The sequence below is a fragment of the Colias eurytheme genome, chromosome 15 (genome assembly GCF_061535395.1).
Source record: "Colias eurytheme isolate Ceu_HAF_F1 chromosome 15, ilColEury1 Martin Lab GWU primary, whole genome shotgun sequence".
NCBI lineage: Eukaryota > Metazoa > Arthropoda > Insecta > Lepidoptera > Pieridae > Colias > Colias eurytheme.
The window spans coordinates 6,981,369-6,987,210 of NC_142994.1; positions in this window are offsets into that span (position 1 = coordinate 6,981,369).

Consider the following 5,842-nt stretch of genomic DNA (forward strand, 5'->3'; position numbering starts at 1 on the left):
CACAACTAAATTACTAATATAAAAGCGATTTATCTTGATACTCGTTAATAATATACGATTTGAACATTTCCAAACGATTGTACCTACATTGTATCCACGGCCACTTTTCACAAAATGTATCGCATGAAAATCGCAACTAACGTCAGGGGGCAGCGTGACCAAGCATGTTGCGTTAACGTGCCCTGGTCGTTATGCTAATAGTCCTTTGGCGTCAAGAAACTTTGTACTAGCTGGTATACTTCACCGCAAAATTGGACTTAAATTTTCCGCCCTTAAATTCCCATTTCCAATAGCAAATTATTAAGTTATGTTAAACCTATGTAAGGAAGTGGTGTTCTGCGTGTCGGCTGCCTGCAGTCGCGATAGCGGGGAAATGGTCGGTTGACTACGTTTATGGCTCACCCGCCAGTACTAAGATTTAAGGCTTATACATGTATCTCTGAAATACACGTCCTAGAACCTTAATAAGGCTTTATTTTGTCACATTTCAAACGCGAGTTTGTTAGCAATAAATTGTAATTGTAAAGGTTTGTGTTGCTTGTGAATTTGATTTGTACTTGAAAGCCTTAGCTCAAACTATTTATTTGAAATTGTAAACGATATTAGGAGTAGAGAATATTTTTTGTTTAAGCTTTTAACGATGAAAACGTTATAGTATCTTCAACTGAATTCGTATGTCATTGTGCTCCATACAATGAATACTTCATAAATGACGAAGACAAAACACAGATATAAACACACATTAAGAAATCAGAACAAAACTACCGGAAACCGATGTGGTTTTGAGGTTATAAAGATTTTTTACAAAAGCTCCGTTCAATCAAGGGAATATTTACACGATTGTAGGTACAGATGTTTCAGCAGGGTATTTATGATTTATTCATAAGACATTGGTTACAAAAGCGTAATTTTTTTATTCTTATACATAATGGTAATATAAATATCGTTGTTTTTGCATTGTTGTACTGGTACAATGATAGGTATAAGTACCTTTTAAAATAATGTCTCCTTGAATTTTAAAGCTTTGCGTTTTCATACATTTTGTTTACATCCACAAAGACAAATTAAGATTATTATTTTTGTGAAGTTTGAAAAATGTGTTCTTGTATTTTATGTGGCAACTCGTATAAATTAAGAACATGCAAAAAATAAATTGTTTGTTTAAAATTATGTGCGCGTTGTCTAAATGCACAGATAGTCGATAAAAAATAAAGTTAGATGACGCGGACCATGTATGTTACCTGGCAACTCAAATTAGTTAATTATATGACCAAAATCTCATAGAGGCATGTGTACTTGCAGTGGGAACAGAATATGAACTGCTAATGACTATATCGACGCTCTATAACACAATTTACAAAAAAATGTAATAATGCAACAAAGATTATGTTTCAGCTATAAAACGAACGACTTTAAAACACAAACAGACATGTTTATAAAATAAACAATGTTAAAAATAAAATTGCAGTTATTGTCAGTGATGTAGACAAGCATTACCTGGCGCCAAAGACATAAATATCGAAAAATCTCTTAATACTATTATGTAAAAGATCTTATGTTGTTTTGCTGACGACAGTTTTAATCGCTTTCGTGTTGCATGTAGCTACATAATACTTTATAAGTATAGAAGACAAACAATGCAGTATTTATATTTATTTTTAAACCATTCAAAAAATGGGGCAAGATTTGTAAGCGTAATGGTGATTTCACATCTACTTCGAATAGGTATGATCGATGACAAAAATACAAAATATATGGAATTTCCAGTAACGTGCATGCTGCATGATTTGCTATAGAGTAGTTATGGATCACATAAAATAGAGGGAAGAAGAAAATATGTTTTTCATCACGATACTTTTCCCCCTCCCAGGGTTCAGTTTCAGTATACTTAAACTCGTGTGGTACCGGTCAAATGTGGCTACTTGACCACATTTTTTTACTTTTTCTTAGCTAACTTATTTATGTTAAACTTTTATTAACATTTTATGATTTGTTCATGTCATGAATGATTTCATCATTCACTTTTACTAGGTATTTCTTTAAAATATATTGAATCTGACATTATTTTCAAATAAACGTAATACAGGTCAAGTTGACACTGATGTGGTATCTTGACCTTGCACATCAGTTTTCATAGGTAGATGCTTAACATTCTTGTTTTAGGCTAAGTTGCTATTACTTTTTAATTCTTCGACTTTTTACATATTGCAGCCCGAAGCTTTACAATAAACTGTTAGGCTCTGGCTACCTGGTCAAGTTGCCACGGGATTTGTAATGATTTCATACAAAGCATTACATGTCGGATAGGGTTGTCACAAACAAGACACAACATTTTAATGAACTATTTATTTATTAAACTAAATGTAATACATATGTATATGTATATTACTTGATACTTATAGGTAACTATTAATAGGTAAGGAAACATTTATTTTTCATTAGAAATATGCTAAATCGTTGTCATCAAAGAGAGTAGAAGTATCTGGATTGTCCGAAATTTGCAGCAAATTTATTGATTTTACTATGCAAAACTCGAAACAGATAAAAAAAAGAAAAAATGCAGTCACGTTATTTTTTGTGTCAACCCTAGGCGTCGGTCAAGTTGCCACGCAGCGGTCAATGGCAACTTGACCTAACCTGAGGCATCAATGCCCAAGCAAATATTTCGACAAATGAGCCTAAAATTGGATAGTTCCCATTGTAAAATCAATCTCCAGGGTTTATTACACAACATATCAAAACTGTACTCACCTGAGATGTGCAGTTTAAGCTCTACAAACATAATAATACTGACACCGGCAAAAGATCCTTAGTCACAGTCACATTTCGATACGTTATATTGCGAGAACCAACAGCGTTACCGCTTTAAAATTAAAATATGTTGCCAATTAATATTTTAAAAACCTACTAACATCGATACGTTAGGTCAATTTGCTTTCAATTCTACAAAATTTGATATTTTGTTGTTAAACGGAAGGTGTGGTCAAGTTGCCAAGTAAAGGTCAAGTAGCCACATTTGACGGTACTCTATTCGACTTTCAAACACCACTTAATAGAGATTAATAAAATGATTATTCTATTATAACACAATACGATTGTTATTTGGAAGATAATGTTGCTATTGTTATTAAAAATACTGGCGTCAAGTGGAACATGTAATTGCACAAAAAACGCTAAACCACCGCTTTCACACCATGAGTTTTACGACACAAAAGTAAAATGCATTGCGAGATGAAGCCTTTGTGGTTGGGACGTTTGATCTGTAATTAGGGTGGTTAATAACATAATAGCGGTTTAACGTAACGGTCCCAATCTGATAGTGGGCATTGTGTTTTTAATAGTTTAAACACAAGTCGATAAATGCCGTGAAGGTATTAAATGCACGCGTGAAAATGCTTTTTTATGTAGGTATCGAACTACTGGGTATTGGTGTATTTGATTGTACCATCAATAGAAATAATAAGCTTATGTCGCTATTTCGTTAAGTCAAGATGTAAAGTTTTTGATTAAGTTTTATGAAAGTATCTTTAAGGCTCTATATATATTTTATAAGTTAACGAAAACTGAAATATATATTTTATAAGTTAACGATTACATGAATGTTAAATTTTATCCTATTCTAAACAAATCCCCACTCCATGCGACGTCATCTCAACCAAAAAATCCGTTAACCCTTACAAAATGACAATCAGCATTTCAGATAGACACGTCGAATGTTTGTAAAATACCGGACATATTCCCGAAGCAGGTGTGGTCTGACTTCCCCGACACTAATGAACACAATGAAGACGTACACCAAGCAACGTATCCGTCGTTGATCGATTGATTTACTCGCTGCCACCGCGCTCGAGCTTTTTGTATTCGGATGTCGCTCGCTATTTGCATATCACCGACGAATTTCAAATGAGACGCGTGTGATAGCTTTGTGAATATGACATGCGATTTTAGTTAATGGCTGACGATCAATTTCGTTTGATAGTCTATAATGTGTGGATATCTTGAAAAGACGAAACGTGGATGTATTATAAAGTGTTTGTGGTTGATAATCTAAGATTTAGAAACTACGAAACTCTTTTTTATGTTACACAAATGATCGGCAAATATTTTAATATATTATTAGCTAGCATATTTATGATGTGGCTGTTGTTTAATACTGATAGAGCCATTTGTTTATACTTTATACCCATTTTTAAATCTTTTTTCTGCTGCTTTGGGTATATAACCGATCTAAGACCTAATTGATCTTTTCTGAAAATGTGTAAAGAAACAGACAGAACATTTCAGTGAGTATATATACACAGTATTATGTAATAAAACGTATTAGTATAATGGATTATAAAGTAATCAGCCTCTATTTAGAACACAACTAGCATGACGTGGTCTAATTACTATGACAGTTACAACGATGTGCACTTCGCACAATTGACCAGCTGACAGCACGAACATTGACCACTGAGTGTGTACATTCTACTTTATTATTTATTATTAAACTGTCATAAAAATAATGTTAACACGTGACGGTAGGTATCTAGCTTTTTATCATGTTGTTTTAAGCATGCATGAAATACATATCATCGGGTTTAATTTCAAAATAGAAAAAGAAACTGAAACTGGTAAACGAATCTAATAAAATTATAGAAATCAATACAATAACAATTTGTAAAAGCCCTTGCGGCTCTACTCGTTTTTACCAATACCCTCTATGCGGGAGGGACTACTATTAAACAAACCTCATTTATAAACATGTAGGTATTGATTAAAAGAGCTTTTAAGCTGGCAAGTTTATTTCATTAAAGCTTGGGGGTAAGATCTTCATAGTTAACATCCCTTATCCCTTCATTCCTAATTAACAATGTTGGCATAAACCACAATATATCTGATAAGTTTTATTACATGTGTTTAGTTTTTATAGACTAAATATTGTGTAATAAAAGTTATCAGTGATAATTATGCAAAACGACACAATAACCGATATGCTAATTCGTTGTTCGGACGATTTAGCACCCCGCCGTATCTTCAAACATTTGTAACCGCTGAGGGGTTCCGTATCGCATCAATCTACAAGATATCTACTTACTTATTCCTATCATCGAACAAATGTTTCAAAAACATTTAATTACCTGAATATTTATAAGCGACTTTAATCGCCCACTTTGTTTTAATAGCATATATTATACAATGAAGAGACCTAATTATCGTTGAGTACGATGGAACGTACATCAAATATTACGATTACGAATTATATGTAGCAAGGTATTAATTGTTATCTATTTTTACGAATTTTTAATTAATGAATTTTTTTTTACTGGTGTGTTGATGATTCATAGACATTGTTCGAAAAAAATACCAAAAAGCCTACCTATCGTAGTGCATTGGGCCAAATGCAGATGTAGAGTTCAGAAGTTCTATCGTTCAGGTAAAGATTGAAAGTATACAGGTTTAAACATAAATAATAAAAATAAAAAAAGGGTTTATTTTCTCACTAAATATATTAATAAGTTAACACATTTTCAGTACATATAAATAAGTGTGAGACTGGTGCCTAAACTAGGTAAGAGCAACTAGGTAAGTAAATAGCATTCATAGTTCTTTTTAAACGCTCACTAGCTACGTGTTAATGAAACATTAGGACTGGATTTACCCCTCAATTAACACAAAACAAACACTACATAATAACAAACACAGCAGTTTCTTTGATTGAACGAGGATCATGAAAGTCTTAAAATGACTAAATGTTTCCCTAATATGTGAAATGAAGTAAAGTTATTGTGCTATAACATCTGCTGTGTATCTTGAACTAAAAAAAGTTCACAGAATCGTCGCATTTTACTTCAAAATAACA